This window comes from Maylandia zebra, linkage group LG3, assembly GCF_041146795.1.
Source record: "Maylandia zebra isolate NMK-2024a linkage group LG3, Mzebra_GT3a, whole genome shotgun sequence".
NCBI lineage: Eukaryota > Metazoa > Chordata > Actinopteri > Cichliformes > Cichlidae > Maylandia > Maylandia zebra.
The window spans coordinates 44,085,625-44,105,393 of NC_135169.1; the positions used below are offsets into that span (position 1 = coordinate 44,085,625).

The 19,769-nt window shown below is 38.6% G+C and overlaps 4 long non-coding RNA genes across 4 annotated transcripts; 3 read left to right on the forward strand and 1 right to left on the reverse strand.

Moving 5' to 3' along the window:
* Positions 1-2,870: 2,870 nt before the first annotated feature.
* Positions 2,871-4,093, forward strand: LOC143417100 (uncharacterized). The gene is made up of 4 exons (XR_013097322.1): positions 2,871-2,936; positions 3,024-3,159; positions 3,304-3,357; positions 3,515-4,093. It is a non-coding gene; the product is annotated as an uncharacterized LOC143417100 (long non-coding RNA).
* Positions 4,094-5,361: 1,268 nt separating this feature from the next.
* Positions 5,362-6,859, forward strand: LOC101473337 (uncharacterized). The gene is made up of 3 exons (XR_191268.3): positions 5,362-5,403; positions 5,546-5,697; positions 5,811-6,859. It is a non-coding gene; the product is annotated as an uncharacterized LOC101473337 (long non-coding RNA).
* Positions 6,860-7,514: 655 nt separating this feature from the next.
* On the forward strand, positions 7,515-9,210 carry LOC101473037 (uncharacterized). Its single transcript, XR_013097323.1, has 6 exons — positions 7,515-7,614; positions 7,782-7,925; positions 8,053-8,100; positions 8,297-8,374; positions 8,522-8,575; positions 8,772-9,210. It is a non-coding gene; the product is annotated as an uncharacterized LOC101473037 (long non-coding RNA).
* A 5,555-nt stretch (positions 9,211-14,765) lies between these two features.
* Positions 14,766-15,325, reverse strand: LOC143417101 (uncharacterized). Its single transcript, XR_013097324.1, has 3 exons — positions 15,243-15,325; positions 15,052-15,105; positions 14,766-14,962 (listed from the first exon to the last, which is right to left on the reverse strand). It is a non-coding gene; the product is annotated as an uncharacterized LOC143417101 (long non-coding RNA).
* Positions 15,326-19,769: the final 4,444 nt, after the last annotated feature.

A 19,769-nucleotide genomic window follows, 5' to 3' on the forward strand; every position in this document is an offset into this window, starting at 1 on the left:
CAAGTTTCACACAAGACAGATACAAACTTTATGACTGTTTCTACAGTCAGACTGACACATTGCCACAGCGTACAGATAATCATATAGACTATTTTCACAGCTAGTAGCAAATCAAGGTCTTCACTCCAGTTAAATGATTCCTACACCTGTTCCTCTCCTGTCCTCTGTCCTAGAAAACCCTCGGTGTTCCAGCTGTTACCTCCTCACTGTCTCCTCTTGATTCATACCTTGGAAAAGGAAAATTCTACCTCAGATTCCCTCACCTGTTCAACTTGATACCTGAAAGGAATTTTCCGGACCACTTACCACTTCACTGATTAATCCTCTACCTTTGCTCATAGGGACACATTTGATCAACTGACTAATTTAGTTTTGTTAATAAAAACTGTAAATCTGTACTTAGCCTTAGCCTTTGTGCTTTTGGGGCTCCAGTTCTAGTGTAATTCTGGTAAAATGGCCGGGCTAAAGATGTGTACTCTGTAAGTCAACAGCAAAACTGAGTTGGTCTGTACATGCCTTACAAGGTTGTAACACAGCATGCAAGCCTACATGCATTCATGGACCAAGACTAGCGTAAAAACTGCACCTCTAACTGAGTGCTTGTATTGAAGTAGTCAGATAAACAAAGATCACAGAATACTGACTGAGATCACAAGAGGGCGCCAAACCATAAGAAACAAACAAACATTAGACACATTCAACTTACACACGATGATGTTTGAAGTTTGTCATATATCCAAAAGCCAAGATTTTTATTATCTTTAACTTTCTTAATACAAGATGCAGAACAGTGAAAATTTGACACTAATGGTGTGAGTGCCTCTGGGTGTGAGGAACAATGTAAACTTTACTAAACTAAAGCATTATTTATTTTTAGTAGTTGTAGTTATCAGCACTATACTAGTTTAATAATCATTAACGCCTGACTTGCACATTGCTTTCAAAATCAGTCATACTCATTGATCAACAACCATTGATCAAAGACCACTGATCAATGGAGGAAATGGTTACAAATGTAGACACTCAAGACAATCAAAGTCAAACAAAATCATGAAAGATGGCCATCAAAATAAGGACGGGGCAAATCCAATGTTTAAATACTAACAAAAATAATAATGATAATAATAATTTCTTGTATTGGAAAGTTCCTTTCAATAAACCCAAGGACACTTAACAATAGAATAAAATACATGATGGAACAATGACAACAAAGAAAAATAAAAAAACAAAAGCTGGGAGCAGAGCAGCTAAAAGCTCTGCTTCACATGTTGGTGAGGTGGAAAGAAGGCACAGCAAGCTGGATAGAAGAAGAGGATCGAAGTTAGTGGGCAGAAGAGATAGTGCTTAACAGGTCAGAAAGGTAAGGAGGAGCGAGGTTATGAAAGGTCTTGAAGGTGAGCAGAAGAAGTTTGTACACTATCGGGAAATTCACAGGGAGCCAGTGAAGTTCCTGAAGAACAGGGGTGATGTGCTGATGGGAGGTGGTTCTGGTAATAATGCGGGCAGCAGAATTTTGAACCAGTTGAAGCTTATGGAGGGATTTTTGGGGGAGACCATGCAAGAGAGAAGTACAATAGTCAATACAAGAGGTAACGAGACTATGGACATGAATGGACGTAGATGGGGTAGAAAGAGAAGGATGTAATCGGTTAATGTTGCGTAGAGGGAAATAGGCAGAACGGGTGAGATTATTGATCTGAGATTTTATAGGATAGTGAACTGTCTAGGATGACACCAAGGCTCTTAACCTGAGGTAAAGGGAAAACTGTGGAGTTATGGATGGTGAGTGAGAAATGATTTGCCTTCAGTAGGTAGGATTTAGTGCCACTAAGGATGATTTCAGTTTTATCCTAATTAAGCTTCAGAAAATTAGAGGTGAACCAGCATTTTAATTGAGGTAGGTATTCTGTAAGAGAAAAAGGTGCGAGGGAGGAATATAGATATAAGAGATATAACTAGGTGTCATCGGCAAAATAGTTGACAAGACAAGACAAGAAACTCACAGTAAACAGGAAAGCACGACTATGGTTAGTGTTAAAATGAAAACGTTGAAAAACCCACTGTGCTTATAAAAAAATAAAACAAAACAGATTAAAGGAATGTGAACCGTTCTATTAAGAATTCAAGGTAAATAATGGCATGGCATGTGCTAAACGTAGTGTAAATAGGCAAATGATAAAAAAACAAAAAAACTAAACAAAAAAAAGATTTGGTTAAAATGCTGTTTTAAAACTCAATGTCAACTAGTTTCAATCGGTTGAGAACGCAACCTTTTGTCAATCCGGTGAAATTCAAAATATACATCATGTGGCTAACAATTACAATGGCACAATTTTCTGTTTGTCACAATGTGACAGCTCAAACACTCACTATGTATTAACAGACCTCTCTGCATAAAATCATACTTGTTATTAATGTCTGTCGCTCTTCCACAGCCGGTCTTTTATCCTGTCTTCCTTCTCTCTCCTGAACCAGTTGCAGCAGATGGCCCCGCCCCTCCCTGAGCCTGGTTCTGCCAGAGGTTTCTTCCTGTTAAAAGGGAGTTTTTCCTTCCCACTGTCGCCAAAGTGCTTGCTCATAGGAGGTCATATGGTCTACCTTACAATATAAAGCACCTTGAGGCGACAGTTTTTGTGATTTGGTGCTATATAAATAAAATTGAATTGAATTGAACTTATTTTGTTTTTTATCATAAATGAAGTTTGTGTTTTACTGTAAAACAAAAGTGAATATTGCCATTTCTAGAAATCAGAGGCACACAGACACACCCACAGACAAGCCAAGTCACGCACAGGTAAGCTGTGTCATGGGGGAGGGGACACTGAAGAATATAAAGCATTTTGTGGTGTGAGCCCTTCATATTATCATTCATCAGTTCTCCTGTAGCAAGTTAAAAAAAACAAACTAGAACACTGTACTATAAGAGGATATTGCAGGTATTTTTATACAATTTTCACTCAAATTAAAACTTGCAATTTTCTTACTTAAATGTTTAAATTTACTTCATGCTCTGTTTTCTTCAGAAGAGTGATGACATCTGTGAATTTATCCAGAAGCAAAGGAGTGACTGGTGTCACAACCATCAGGGGTTTATTCATCATTTTCACCCTGTTGGTTCTGGTCAACCTTTCAAGTTCACAGATAAAGAAGGACCAACTGGTAAAATGATTGTGATATATATATATATATATATATATATATATATACACGCACACACCAGTTGTAGTTTTACTTTTACCAGTTTGCCTTTGGCACACATGTTTCACATGGCTGCTTGAGGACATTCTCTATCTGGATTTGCAGGAAGAACTGAAAGAAAACATTCAGAAATTACAACAAGCAGCAGTGACAAGGAAGGTGAGTCTGTCTCTGTCCATGTTGTTAGCGTGAATGAGTAATGTGAAATATCTATCACTGCTAATATAAATATTTATAAATTTATTAAACAACCAAAGCCGAAAAAAGAATATAAAAGTATTTTTACACATTTGTTTTACTGTATTTTCTCCTCCAGGATAATCTCAAATTAGACATATTCTATATTCCACTATTCTATGATGATTATATGCGCTTACTGGACATTTTCTATGAATTTCTAAATACAACAAGTGAACATTATTCACCACTGCTGGATTTAATTGATGACGTGAAAACATTCCTGAAAGCCACCAAGAAGTACATAAACAAACACCTTGAGATGACAGCTGGAGAAATCAAGGACTATGAAGAAAAACTAAATGTTGTGATGGAGCGGCTAACACACGTAGAGAAACATAAAGATGAATTGTAACACATTAGTCTGCATATGTCTCTAATACTCTTTGTATTGTGTTTGTAAAACTTCTCTTTTATACCATGCAGTTTCAGTTTGATGTTTTTCCCTTATGAGTCCCAGTGATATTTTAAATTGCTGAGTAAATCTAACTGTAAACTTACGTTTGACCTGAAAAAATAACTTTTCAAATTTCTCTTTTTCATTATTTTCATTAAAAAAAAGTTGTAATGCAAGTACAAGCCACTGATCATGGGGATTTTGCATGTGAAGTAATTGACAATTATTAATGATTTATATGAAGAAACACTTTAATGTGAATAAAAACTTAATAAAACTGTTATCATTGCCTTTTTTTTTCTTTTTTTTTGCAATTTTTATTTTTAAAATTCAAAAGAAAGTACAAGAACTGTGGCTGATTGGTATCCAGTGTTTGCTCACTGCCAAAAATCTAAATTCTGTAACCCACAAAATGCAAAATACCAATCAGCTCTTACACTGTTTTTGGCTAACTAGATTATACACACTATATTTTATATATCCTTTCTTTCCTTGCCATTCTGAAATAAAAGGGCCAGGCTATGTTTTCTGGTTATACCTCAATAATGTGATGAGGATACAATGAGCTATCTGGTCAAGTCCCCTTCAATGCTGCTGAACTAAAAGCACAGGAATATTCTAGTCCGAATCTGTGATTTATTTGGAAACATCAACCACCAAACACGTATATTTTGTTTGTCAAGTAAAATTAGTAATACTGATGATTTGTTATAAATGCCTATTTTTACAAACTGTGAAATTCACAAGGAAGGATGACTGTGGCTCACTCGTGAAATTGGCCATGTGGAACCCTATAATACATACAATCATTATCAAAGGATGACATATTTGAGAAACAATGATACAAATGGATGTAAAAAGCACACTGCAAATAAAGGTCTGAAAGGGTTTGAATTGTACTTCTTATACTTTTGTTTTTAGTGTTTGCATCAAATTATGAACACTGTTACCAGGTTATAAGTATATTGCTTCATGCTTATGTTGCTCAATATATGTAATGTCGATTTTAGTGTTGAGATATACTATTGATTATATGAGAATGATGAGATGAATACTAAACGAAAATCAAAAAGTTTAATCATTGGAGAACTGGAATATGAAGCATATGAAGTGATGCTGGCTCTAACATTGGATTATTCGCTTTCCGTTCATTTGTATATTCTGTTTTAATGTCTAAAAACACAGTTCTTTGTCTTTATAAGTAGCTCATGTGTTAAACAAACCCAGTCTCAGGGCAGTTTGTAAAATAATCTCAGGAAAGCCATCTAGATTTTCCTGTTCATGTACACAAACGGTCGATAGTTTTTTCTTGAAATGATGCTGAGTTACATGCTTAACCACATTCTTATCCTTTTTCTGCCACGCTTCTGTCGTGGCTGTTGTTAAAGGTGACGTATGTGGAATATCCTTTGACTGTTTAAAAGTCAGAACTGATGGGCCTTAATTTCCATAAAGTGGATCATATTACATGAAAGTGAAAGAGCACTTAAAGTATCTGTAACGTGTGAGTCCATTGTGTTTTCAGTCTACACCTGTATAGTGCAACAGCTCTTTCTCCTTTCACCAGCCAGGTAAGATCAGCCAAAACTATACCATAAGATGGTTTATAGTTAATATGTTTTATACAATATATAATAATAACATAACAACAGGAAGCATACATTTAATTCTTCATTTATTCATTTCATTTATTTTCTGTCATTTTCTCTCCAGAAGTTTTTATTTCACCAGTGATGGCGGCAGCAGCAGGCGTCTCCAAAAGCAGAGGACTGACTGGTGTCAGAAACACCAAAGTTGTAATCATCTTATTGCTGCTGTCCCTGGTCTATGCGTCAAATTCACAGACAACTGAGGAATATTTGAATGTAACACTATAAGTCACTATAAACTTATCAAAGTCTGGATGTTTTTTCTTCACTTACAGTTGTTAATATGCAGTTCTTAAGCAACTGATGCATTCTACTTTTGCAAATTACAGAAAATCAAGGCAGTCTCAAGAGAAGCTGATGAAAAACTACAGTATCTTCAATTTACCCAGGAACTAATGAAGACATCATCATTTTCAGAGCATTTTCCACCACTGGTGGATTTAGTAAATAACTTGATTCACTTCCTTGAGAAATCCAAGATCCTGTTCAAAAGAAAGGAAGATGACTTGTTAAAAATGGGTGAAAAAGAAAGTGAAAAAAAAGATGGAGATCCTAAAACTCAATGGAATGAACTATAAATGTTTCTAACTTCTTTAAAATAAATGATAGATATGATTTAGAGTTTGGCATCATTGTTATTACTATTTTGATTAAAGAGCTGGATGAGGCATTTATTTGTTTTGTTTTTACTGTTCCTGAACTGGGAATTGTTTTCTTTCCTGAACCTCATTATTTCAATGTTCTTAAAGATCTAAAACTATTATCGAACACATAGAAAACTATGTTTTGTAAGTTTATGTTGTTCTCTTAACACAGGGATGCTGTCAGCAATACTGGCATCACATGTTGACAGGGTGCATTCATTAATATTTGAGTAAAAGACAAATATGATTCCCATGTTTTGCAAATAGTTGAAGCTATTTTGTCTTTACTTTGGATTTTTGTGATGTCTTTGTCCCAGACATTATGGAGGGTACTGGCATGGATTTGCTTACACTCTTGAAAATAGTTTTCTTCATCATTCTACCCTCAAGTTTATAAAACTCATCGTTGGATCTCATCATTAGACATGAAAAGATTGGTTGTTTAAGAAATATGCTATCTATACTGTTCACATTGGAATAGTATAATATGCAAAATGCTATATTGGTACTCCAGGTATTATTATAACCAAACTTGGAAAGAGTACCTGACAAGTGTGTGTGGGGCATTCATAGCTCTTAATAATTTATATTCACATATTGTTATCTTACTGTGTTCTCTTTCATTTTGTATCTTCTGTTGGTTATTATGGATCTTCAATATTGTAATGATGGCTAGCCCTAAATTATTTTTAGATCATAGTAATCGCTCTGTGTAGTATACTTTTCTTTTCTTTTCTTTTACTATGCCTACTGCTTTCAGAAACATGGTGAAGAGATAGTAATATAATTAAAAAAAATCCTAAACTTGTCAAATCTGCTTTTTGTACATATTATTGCTATGACTGGGCAATTGTTTTTATGTGTATTAGTTATACATGAGTGTGTATTTGTAATATACTATCCACGAACCAATATATTCCTAAATAGAAAGGTTTCAAATGGTGATGTAATTTGATAAAGGTCTTTAATGTGCATGCAACTGTTTGCTTTAAAAGTAAAAGTGAGGAAAATTATCAGTTGTTGGTCATAAAACTCCTCTGTGTAGTTACTTTAAAATAACTTAATTCACAATATTAACCTGACTGAACCAGATGAACTCATAAAAAGTTTAATTTTTTAGTTAAATAAACCCTATAAAATAAGAAAATATAAACAGTAGCTTTACTATTACTTATTAAACACTACTAAAAAGTAATTAAGTAATTTATGATACTTATTTATGATACTTATTATGCATTTCCAACCAAGGTTACGGGAAAGGCTTCAACTAGAAAAACCTCTTTTTACATGATGTTATTTCATAACAGTAACCGTTGGGCTTCTATCAACAGGACTAGACAAACACAACTTTGACAAAAACAATAGTGAAAGCGCTTTTCACAAGCGTGAGATATAGTGTGAGCTGGAGTGACACCGTATATAAAGCCTTTGTAGCATTATGTTTTCATTCTTCACCCGTACGGTACAACAGCTCTTCTTCACTCAGCAGGTAAGTGTAGTAATCGTAATCATGCACAGTTATATGATTTATATTGAATTCATTTACAGATTAAATTTATATCAACCTGCAAAGCATGATCACTTAAAAAAATGGAAAGCTTTTGAATAAAAGCTGGTGAATATATCTAAAATCTCTCTCTCTCTCTATATATATAGCTTGTTCCACTTCTAAGAGCAATGGCAGCAGCAGTCTTTTCCAGAATCAGGGGACCAACTATAGCCACCAAAGGCTTATTTCTCATCTTCTCTCTGCTGTGTCTTGCTTCAGTCGCAAGTTCCCAAGCTTCCGAGGAACAACGGGTGAATTCAGTCTTCCTGAATTCCCTTTTTTGATACAACAATTACACACTTCTGTGTACATATACAGTCTAAGTCATCATAAGCTCATTAACTGTCATTTTTTCATTATTTGCAATGGTTTGTATAGATACTTGAGGCGATCAAGCAAGGAATAAAAGACACAAACAGATGGAAGGTGGGTCATTCCGTCTCCAAGTTGGCTTTGTAGAGTGTTTGGGCAGAAGATAAGAATTAACTCTTTAAATATACCTTAATAAATGCATATTACACTGGACTATCTATACTGCAAGTCTTGCAAGCACAGTAAATGCAGAGTATACAATGCAGAATAATATAGTAAATTTTAATGTGCTATCTTTTTTCCCCAATAGGCAGAAGACAAATATAGAAAGGAAACAATCACAATACTATTGGATCTCTCAAGTTCACTGACCCACAAGGGCCAACTGGTATATTTAATATTTCCTTAACCTTTGTTAATTAGTTTCATATAAATGATCCCTTTCTGTGTAAGAATGCCCTTCTTTTGGTGTGGTTTTAAATGTTCAGCAACTGTCAAACTCACTGTGCTCTGTTTTTTTGGGGAAAAATTTCAGGAACTATTCCAGGAAACCCTACAAAGAGCTGTAAATTTTGAAGAAAGGCTGAAGGTGGGTCAGATAGTCTCCAAGTTATTCACATGTTGACCGAGAAAGTCTTTAATTCATAAAACTAGTAACTAAAAAACTCCAGTAACATCAGGATACATTTAGTAATCTGATACACACCAAAGAAAATTCAAACTCATGTAAGTGTAGAAAACAGCAGTTATATAATTTGTGCTAAAATGTTTATTTTCTCATTCAGGCAAGAAGTACAAAGATTTTCCAAATGGTAACAAGAGAAATTGATGAACTGTTAGAGAACTACACACGTCAAGTGAAACTGGAGATGTTATTAGAAGAGTCCCCGCCAATTCAGGAAATGAATGAAATCAATTTGCGCCTTGTAAAGAATGGGAAAATTTGCATGGACAAGAAGAAGACTTTGCTAGATGAATCAAGAACAGTAAAAATACTCGGTGGGGTGATCACCATCTTTCATTTACTTTGGCAAAATGTTGTAGTAAACACAGAATTTCTTTGGTTTTATGACAATGATTCTTTAATTTAAACATTATACATTTGTATGCAATTTAAATAAATGTATTATGTGAAGATGCTTTGTGGTGCTTCCTTTGCCAAGCCCTGAAGGGAAAAAGAATCAGATCTGATGCATGTAGAAACTGTCATAACCTCCTGCTCTCTACAATAAAGATGATGACAGTCTTTCTTTGGTTCATAAGTTCTGATTATGTCCTTCAGGTCAAGCATAGATGTGATTAATATGATGGAATCATGAATCCATTTTTAGATATTTGAACTCCGAAAGCTTAAGGGAAAATGACATATTTCTTCATTTTATTTTATCTATTCATTTACTCACTTTCCTGCTATTTTACCTCTGTCCAACCCAACAGTGGATAATGGGTGTTACTAGTAGAAATCAGCCAACAGATATGGGCTAGTTTGTTCTGAAGATTGTTAACGTCCATTCGGATGGAGGGTTCAAGAACCATGAAACCAGCTCAGTGTCCTCTAGGCTGTTACACCCAAGCAGGCAGCCCAGAGTTTGTGGCCAAAGGTTGTTGTAAATGAAAGACTTTGTACCACTGAACGGAGGGTGTGTGTCATGCTGAGCAATATAACACTGATGTGTGTTACAGGGAGGTCTTTAGTTCTTTAGTGTGAACCTGCAGCTTTTTGCCTTTCATCTTCTATGCTGATAGCACACTGTTTATATTGTCCTAAAATTAGACACTATACCACCATCACCATCATCATCAACTTGAAATTCTACTACTCTTTATGTAAGCTAACGCTGACCATGAAACCACAGCCATTGCACCAGTCACACATTGTTTTTTGCTTTAAGTAAACCAAACCAACCTGTTTATTCTGTAATAACCTGCAGAGCATTTTCATGCAACCTTTAAATAACACAGTTAGTCTATCTCAGTTTGTTTTGCAGCAGGTTTCACAACATGAAAAAACACAATGTCACATGCACTTGTACTTTGTTACTTCACGCCTCTGCCGATCACTGACAATCTGTTGGTCATATGTATTACTGTGAAAATAAAAAACAGCCCTCTGGTGGTGCTGAAAACAAACAAACAAGAATAAAACCCATAATTTAGCATATAAAGGCCACGTAAAACCAGAGTAATGATAAACAATATATGCGCAGCGTTTTTTCCTCAATAGTTTCGTCACGTTTATTGTCTAAGGACAGCGCTAGCAAGCACTCTCTGCTTATGACGTTTAGTGTGTTTAGAGTGTGTAGTTAATGAGTTGCCTTGTGTAGTTAGTGTGTAGTGCTGTGGATAGTTTTGTGTGTCAGAACAATGAGGCGACTGCTATCTCCAGGTAGAATCAGGAGTGATACACCTGCTGCTGTCAGACCTGCAGGTATCAGGCTGTGATGTTCTCCTTTATACTGGACAGAAATTATTTTTTTGGAGTGGCACAAATAATTTGTGTGGCATCTTACTGAATGCAGAGCAGCTGATTGTTATATAAGTTTGAAATGGTTATTTTAAAAAAATCAAGGTCAAAGGTAAACGGATGCAAATGACTTTGTTGTTTGCAAAACTCGTGCATAGGATTTTAAAAATGACAATTTATATTTGCATTTAAAGTTATGAAATATGATTCATTAAACATGTTTGTGGTTGTTACAGTAAAAAAATGTAACTTTTTCTACTCTGACTTTATGTTTTTTGTCTGATTTTAGATCAATTGTGTTAAAACAGTATGTTAAAATGAAAACATAACTGACAGCATGGTGGGAGTTTCTAAAATTGACGGAGTCTTCATTAATCCCATGCAAACGTACACCTATCTGAAACAACCCTGACATATTACAAAACAATAATATGATAAACTTTTCAGATTGGAGTGGTAAAGGAATCAAATATTTAGAACATATACTAGAAGGAACAGAATTTATTTCATTTGACGGACTAGTTACACAATATGGGATCAACAAGAAAAGATTTTTAGAATATCAACAAATTAAATCCATAGTAAAAAAGAAATTTAAACTGGGTCAAGTTGAACTACAAACACCACCAAGTGTGGTTCAATTTCTTACTCTTAAAACCCCTAAATTACTATCCAAAATATACAGAATGCTTTCTAAAACAGATGAATCAATATCACTTCCTATTGCAAAATGGGAAGCGGATTTATCAGTTAACTTAGACCTAAACTTCTGGTCTCAGACTTGCTTAAAAACCTTTCATCTAATCAGAAATCCCAGTCTTCAATTAATTCAATACAAAATATTACATAGAGTGCACTATACAGGTCATCGGATGTTCAAGATGGGCTTTACGTCTACCAACAACTGCTCACACTGCCAAACCAATTCACCGGACAATTATATCCACGCTCTTTGGTTCTGTCCACCAGTTCAGAAGTTTTGGCGCGAGATATGTGAAGACTTATCGAAGTGTCTGAAATGTAACATTCCAACTTCCCCCTTAGTGTGTTTGTTGGGCAGCTTAGATAATGTCACTTCAGAAAAGAATATCGCCCATATGGTTTTCACTGCCCTATGCATAGCCAAGAAAACAGTCCTCATGAACTGGAAAAATAAAAATAATCTTAATTCTAACCAATATAGAAACTATCTATTAGATTACATTAGTCTTGATACAGCCTCTGCCACCACATCAGATCAATTGCTCTGGGCTCCTTTGATCAGCTCCATCACCTAGTGGGGGTGGGGGGTCATAGTTTGGTCCCGCCTTCACTGTTGTGATTGGCGTGGGGGTAGGGACAGGCTTAGGGCGTCGGGGGGTTCCCCGGAGGCATCTTCCTTGGGGGGCTCAACCCGGGGGTAGCGGTCATGTCCAATTAGGGGCTCTGTTGGCTCTCAGGTGACTGTTTCCTCGTGGCTGCGTGCAGCGGGGCTAGGGGAGGGTCTGTGCTGACGGACGTGGGTTACTGACCTGGTAGCCTGGCTGCCCCTGGGTTGGTCCGAGATGGGCGTGAGGTTCTGGGGGCGCTCCGTCTCTGGGCTGGGGCCCTGGCCGGGCCTCGGGGGCTTGGGTCCTGGTTGGTGTGTTGCCGGGGTTGTGGGCGGGTGGGTGCATGGGGGCCCAGCCCTGGCGCAGGGTGCCGCCGGTGCGTTGAGCCAACTGGGGGGCTCTTCAACTGGTGAGGGAGGTTGTCACATCTTGCAGGAGCTTTCCTCTCTTCAGGAACTCTCTCTGCAGGAGGGGGAGATACAGGAGAGGTGGAGGAAGATCTCAGCCTGGGCGTTTATTGTCTTATGTAGTCTGGAAGATGAGTGGATGGTGGGGTGGGTGCAGTTTTCTCTGTGGTGGGGTTGGGTGGACTGTCCTGGGCTCTGTGGGGCCGGGAGGCGCTGCTGCACTGGGCCCCGGTCTGGATGGGCCTGGGCCCCCTTTCCCTGGTGGATCGCGGAGTATGGGGGTGCCTACTGGGGTCAGCGGGGGAGCTGGCCCCAGGGAGGGGTCACTTGCCCCTCCCTTCCTTCCCTCCCCATCTCCAGCTGCCTCCCTCTTCCCGCTCCACCACAACCACCCACACATGCAGGGCCTTGGAGTAGGGGTGTGTCACCAGGGTGCAGAGGAGGCTACCCCCCCCCCCCCTTCTGGCTGCCTCTGCCTCAATTTTATCCCACAACTTAGACATTCACATTACTCACACTCTCATTACACATACATATGGGATCTTGGGGGTGGGCACGATACACGGATTCCAAAAGACCATCAGGGTGTACACCTCACCCCTGGCATCGTTGCCCACCTCTCAATTTTAAATACACGTAGACATTGAGGGCCAGCAGGAGGGACCTTGCGCTTACCTGCTGCTCTCTGGCAGGTAGCTCCATGCCCTCCTGGGTTTTAAATGCACCTTAGAACACACATGCATCAACACGACAATGAGCGGGTGGAGGGAGGTTTGGAGTCTTCTCTCACCCCCATTCTCTGCAGCCTGCTGGAGCGGGGGGGCTAGGAGGAGGAGTTGGCCATCCGACTGGGGTCTGGAGTGTGGGGCCTCCCTGCTGCTACGCAGTTGGGGCGGTCTGCCTCTCCCCACCGCAGGGAAAAGGGTAACACCACCTGGGTCTGGGTGCAGTTCCCCCCTCCAGGGGCAAGGGTACCTAGACCTGGTTTGTAGAGTACGCTTGGGGAGTGTGATCGTGTGTACAGCGTCTCTTTATGTCTGTCTCCACGTTGGTTGAGTGTGGAGTAAGTGCATATCAGAGCATGAGGGTGGGAATGGATGTTTGTATCTGTGTGTGCATGTATGTCTGTGTCTATATGTCAGGTTGGGTGTCAGGCGCCACCTCTCTGGGGACATCTTAGGCCCTCCAAGGTTTGGAGGCCTATCTCCACCCACCACCACTTCCCCTGCCAGTGGCGGACTCCCTCAGGTGTCAGTGCGTTGATGGTTCTTTGTGTCTGGGGATGGGCGTCCAGGTACACACCGGCTCACTCCTTGGTGGCCGCTTATCGGGGCCTGGAGCCTGGGGCTCGCTCGGGCCACTTCGGAGGTGGGGTGCCCCCGGCCTCTCGGCCTGGGGCTCGGTCACTCAGGCACAGCTGGCTGCCAGCGGAGCTCATGGGTGCGTCACTGCAACCCCCCCTGGCTTCTGCTCCGCGGCTGCTGAGTGAGCCCTCATCTGGGACTCTCCTCAGCTCTTTCTGGGACAGTGGCGCGGCTGCCCCTCTGTTGGTCTTCCTTGGTCTCTTGTGTTCTGGGGGCCTCTGGATGTCTGGAGCTTTGATCTCCTCCATACCTGCTTCATGCCCTGGAGGACGGGGCAGTGGCCCCCCCACACCCACTAGCAGATCATTACATGAAGGAACCTTTTAAAAAAACAAGCGCGTCCATGCTCACAGGTGTACACACGGGGGATCACACCCACAAACTACACTCTTTTTGGCTCCTACCTCAAAGCACACTGTGCGCTGTCGATCTTATGTGCTGCACAATAATGTTTAATATTTAGTATTTACTGTCATATTCCCATATATCATTGTGATGTTGTTTATTCTATTACTCTTGTTCTCTTCTGCTTGTTTTCTTTTTTCTTTCTCAACAGGTGATCCAGGTGATCGATAGATGCATTTTTTTCTTCTTTTTTTTCTTTTTTCTGCCCATTCTGTTGGTTTTTGTCTTTTGCCCTTCTCCCCCGTCCCTCTTCTCAGCTGTTTCTCTTTCCCTCTTTCTTTCTCCCCTTCTTTCCCCCAGTCAAGTCTGTCCCGTATTCAGTAAGTGAAAATAAAATAAACAATAAAAGGTGAATCAAATGGACCATTACGGCAAGGCTGGGATGGTCAATTTGGTAAAGTAAATCTGTTGGGCATCTTTCTTTGCCTTTAGACAATAATTCTGATGGCACATTGACTACTTTGTCATACCTGCCGGTATAACAGCCACCCCGTACGGTTTTTCAAGCTTTGTTTGATCATGTACTCACATCACTCACATTAACTGTCAAAACCACTTTGTTTTTTTTGTTTTTTACCTGAACAACAGTTTCACTTTCCTATCAATGCAATCTCAAAGAACATCATAGTTCCATCTATGTAGTACACATAGGGGAATAAGCACTTAGTTGAAGCTGAGAAATGGGAGTTTCAAAGTCCTTTCACAAATAAATGATATACGTTACATAGGTCAACAAATGAAAACAGAAACACAAGTTCAATTTATTGTTTGTCTTACAATTTTCTGAAGCCCATCATTTACTCCTGTCATTTATATTTTTTGAGTTCTCTATTCTTGCAGCAAATCCAGCTTCTTGTCTAAGTAAGCTCTGTTTTTTTTGAACATGTGAAATGCAATGTCAACTATTTCCTGCAGTGGTGGAAAATTATATGATGATATCATTGCTTCTTCCAATTGAGGAATAAGTTCCTTCATTTTTTCATTGTATTGTTTTGAGAGGGTTGTCATTTTGTACTTGGATTCTTCCTAAAGGAGAAAAATGAAACTTTTCACATATAGTATTTCTACTCATATTATAGACTTTCTGAGAATAAACTGGAGACTGACTGACCCACCTTCAGTCTCTCTTCCTGTTCTATCGCTGTTTGAAGGGTTTCCTTGCATATTTCCTGAAAGGAAAGGAACAGAACATAGTGAGTGTGTTACAGAATGTAAACAGTAGCATATAAAAATCAAACAGGAAGGTCATATTTATGTTACAATACATATTTTTTAAATATTATGAAATTAGTCCATTTTAATTTACCAGATTTTCCTTGTTATCCAGTGAACTTGCGAGATCAAATATTTTTGTGATTGCAGCTGTTCAATACACGCCATCTTCCTATTGGAAAAAAATAGTACAATTAAATTTACTACACAATACTGAGTAGTGTAGTAAGTACAGGGAAACACTATACTTGTATAACTTTTGTACAATCTGACATTACTGTGTTGGTGTCATTGCTACATATATGTGTCCAGGACCAACATTGCAACTGACCAATGGCATTGTCTGAGCATTCAGTTAACAGTAGCCAAGAAGGTAATGCTAAGGGTAAAGGTAGGTAAAAATAAAAATGATCACAAGCAAATCCCACAAATAACCAGTGATGGGAATAATGGCGTTACAAGTAACGGCGTTACTAACGGCGTTACTTTTTTTCAGTAACGAGTAATCTAATTACTATTCCTATCGTTACAATGCCGTTACAGTTACTAACAACAAAACGCGGTCCGTTACTATTTTTCAACAAACAGATGGTTGAAGCTGTGTTCAGCTTACCGCATCTTATATCAGTTGCATGGAAGTAGCTGTAAGTAATCTGGACAGTAGTAGATGCTCCCGCGGACAGTAATCACGATCACTGTCTAGCACAACACCTTGAGCTAAGGGGGCAAAACAATGGCATGAGCGCTGCTGTTTGACTGAGGAAGAATAAAGTAGTCGTGGTAAGCCAATCACACGGCCACTTAAAGACAAAGCAACAAGGTGATAGATACCAGTTTTTAAATTGTGTTGCTAGGCCACGTAAAACCAGAGTCATGATAAACAATAAATACGCGGCGTTTTTTCCTCAATAGTTTCCTCACTTTTACTGTCTAAGAACAGCGTTAGCAAGCACTCTCTGCTTATGACCAAAAACAAACAAACAAACAAACAAACAAAAACAGGGCAGGTTTTAGGAGTGACGGCGAGAGAGAGAGAGACAGCAGAAAAAGAGAGAGCGAGTTTTGAGATGTGAGAGATTTGTGACGTTTCGTGTGTTTGGAGTGTGTAGTTAATGTGTTGTCTTGTTTAGTTAGTGTGTATTGTTGTGGATAGTTTTGTGTTGTGTGTCAGGACAATGAGGTGACTGCTGTCTCCAGGTAGAAACAGGAGTGATACACCTGCTGCTGTCAGACCTGCAGGTATCAGGCTGTGATGTTCTCCTTTATACTGGACAGAAATATTTGGAGTGGCACAAATAATTTGTGAGGCATCTTATTGAATGCAGAACACCTGATGGTTCGGTAAATAGTTTGAAATGGTTACTTTAAAAAAAGGGTAAAAGGTAAATGGCTGCAAATAACTTTGTTGTTTGCAAAACTTGTGCATATGACTTTAAAAATGACAATTTATATTTGCATTTAAAGTTATGAAATATGATTCATTAAACATGTTTGCGGTTATTACAGTAAAAAATATAACCTTTTCTACTCAGATTTTATGTTTTTTTGTTTGATTTTAGATCAACTGTGTTAATACAGTCTGTCAAAATGAAAACATAACTGTAAATTCAGACACGTGAGGTTGTGCTGAAAAGAATGATACCAAACAAGGCAAATAAAGTTTTTAAAGGTGAAATGTAGAGGAAACATCAAAAGTAGTTAAAAATGGCCAATTATATCCTGGACCCCAGAGGGTTAAATGTTTTTTTTTTTTAAAGTAACGCAATAGTTACTTTTCAAGTAATTAATTACTTTAGAATCTTGTAACTCAGTTACTAACTTAGTTAAGTTTTCGAAGAAGTAACCAGTAACTATAATTATTTACTTTTTCAAAGTAACTTGCCCAACACTGGCTGCAGTGTGGTCTGTGTGGAGAGACACTTAGCTTCCTCATGCTTTCATTTTTTCACATGAAAATGCTGAGATAACAACCAAAGAGAAAAAAGTGTTAACCCCCCCCCCCCCCCCCCCCTCAACAAAAAAACCCACACATTTAAATATTTCAAATGCGCACAAACAATTCTATTCACCTTTTACATAATATGTAAACTGGTTGGGATGACAGCTGGTAATGATGCATAAAAGAAAAAGTTGTTGAAAATATATTGAAGTAAAAAGTATTTTACTTCAATAAACTGTTATCTGTTTATTGTTAAATCTGTTATCACTGATTAGTTTTGCTCAGGACGGTGTCAAAATGTTCGCTCAGTGTGGGATAATCAGATATCAGCCTTTAACACACCCTTTTGGCACATTGACTACTTTGTCATACCTGCCGGTATAACAGCCACCCCGTACGGTTTTTCAAGCTTTGTTTGATCATGTACTCACATCACTCACATTAACTGTCAAAACCACTGTTTGTTTTTTTTACCTGAACAACAGTTTCATTTTCCTATCAATGCAATCTCAAAGAACATCATAGTTCCATCTATGTAGTACACATAGGGGAATAAGCACTTAGTTGAAGCTGAGAAATGTGAGTTTCAAAGTGTACCTGAACGCCTACACTACATCAAAAAACCCACCATTTAAAGTTATATAGTTCGATTTAACTATGACGAAAAATTTTGAATTTTGGATAAACATTGTTTACATTTCACAAATTCTGTAAAGTTTGAACAAAGTGTATCTGTGCATTCACTAAAAGTTAACAGCATATCAACAGACTTTGTACCACTCGCTTCAAGAGTAAATCAGATATTAGGTTGCAAAACTATTTCTGTGACTACCAAGCACACTTAAAACAACTAACACTCAAAGAGCACACACACACACACACACACACACACACACACACACACACACACACACACACACACACACACACACTCACACACACACACAGAAACTAATGCTGAAATGTAAGTGTGCAAGTAAAGACAAGGTTCTTTATTTTGTTAACTGAAATAAGGCCATACCCATTCACCGATGTCCTGGTTCAATGTTGGCCAGTAATAGCCAGCAACAACCCTGTTTCAGGTACCTCTAACACCATTGTGGTTCCCGGTACCAGGGTTATTGTGGCAATCCATCAGAACTGACTTCTTCTCCTCCTCTGACATGACTACCAAGCGCATGCACTGCATACTGGGGCCAGTGTAGAAGAGTCTGTTGTCTGTTACAAGATGAAAATGTAAAAAGCTGAAAGAGTTGCTGACTAAAGTAAAATAAAATGTCTGAAAAATATTAATAAAGTTTGGGATAATGCACCAGTATGGTACATTTACCTTCAATTGAAATTAACTTTTAAAACTATATATAGGGTATATATGACAGAGTTGTATCTTTTTGTTTTATTTATATATATAGCTAGATAGAGAGAGAAAGAGAGAGAGAGAGAGAGTTTTAAAAAATAAAAAATAAAAGTAAAAAAATAAATAAATAAAAAAAATAAATAAAGGATCAACATTAATTTTCATAGTTACCCTTCAGTTTGTAATTACGTGCCATTCTTCATATTTTACGGCGCAGTTCTTCAGTCGGGGGAAGCTCTCCATTGAGGATAAAGGTATGAATTTGCTTGTATACATCTATTGTTTAAATGTCCCGGGCAGTCGAAAAGGAGGCAGAGCTGTCGACAAATGCTAGAAGCTAACTGAGTGCTAACCGTATCATTCAAATATATTAAGGTCGTGTCCAAATTCATGGGCTGCATCCTCCTGAGGCCGCATTTGTAGATCGATTACATCACAGTAACGTGACGAAGGCTGTCCAAATTCGTAGACTCCTCCGAATGCAGCCGACAAATGCGTCCTCCTTTTCCCCGAATTTGAAGGATGGGTCGGGTGTGTCCTTCGTGGCTTACCATATCCCAGAATTCATAGCGCGGCCCAGCCAAACTCCAGTTTCCAACAATGGCAGCCGCTACTGTTTTTAAATTACTCTTACTAATCTTTCTGGGTCACAAAATAAACTTTTAACATATTTTCAGGCGAGAAAGTAGCTGTGTAAACATCAAATACCTGCTCGGTTTATCAAGATATCGCATATTTGCAAAAGTGCTTCGACGTTTTCGGAGATGTCTGCTACCCACCAGCTCGATAGCAAGCCGAGAGCTCGAGGGTCACTGAAGCCGCCGAGAACGGCACAACTTCCAGCACATCATTTTCGGGTTTGGTGATGATTTATGGCATTGGCAACTCCCATTGTGTGAGTGCTTGTTTCTTTTACTCTCCTCCACTCTTTGCTATCTAATGTGAGTGTGGCTGTAAATACAGATTATTTCCACAGCTAGTAGCAAATCAAGGTCTTCACTCCAGTGAAATGATTCCTGCACTTGTTCCTCTCTTGTCCTCTGTCTTAGAAAACCCTCGGTGTTCCAGCTGTTACCTCCTTGCTGTCTCCTCTTGATTCATACCTTGGAAAGGAAAATTCTACCTCAGATTCCCTCACCTGTTCAGCTTGAACCTGAAATGAATTCTCCCGACAAATCACCACTTCACTGATTAATCCTCTACCTTTGCACACAGGGACACATTTGATCAACTGACTCATTTAGTTTTGTTAATAAAAACTGTAAATCTGTTCTTAGCCTGTGTGCTTTTGGGACTCCAGTTCTAGTATAACTATGAGAAAATGG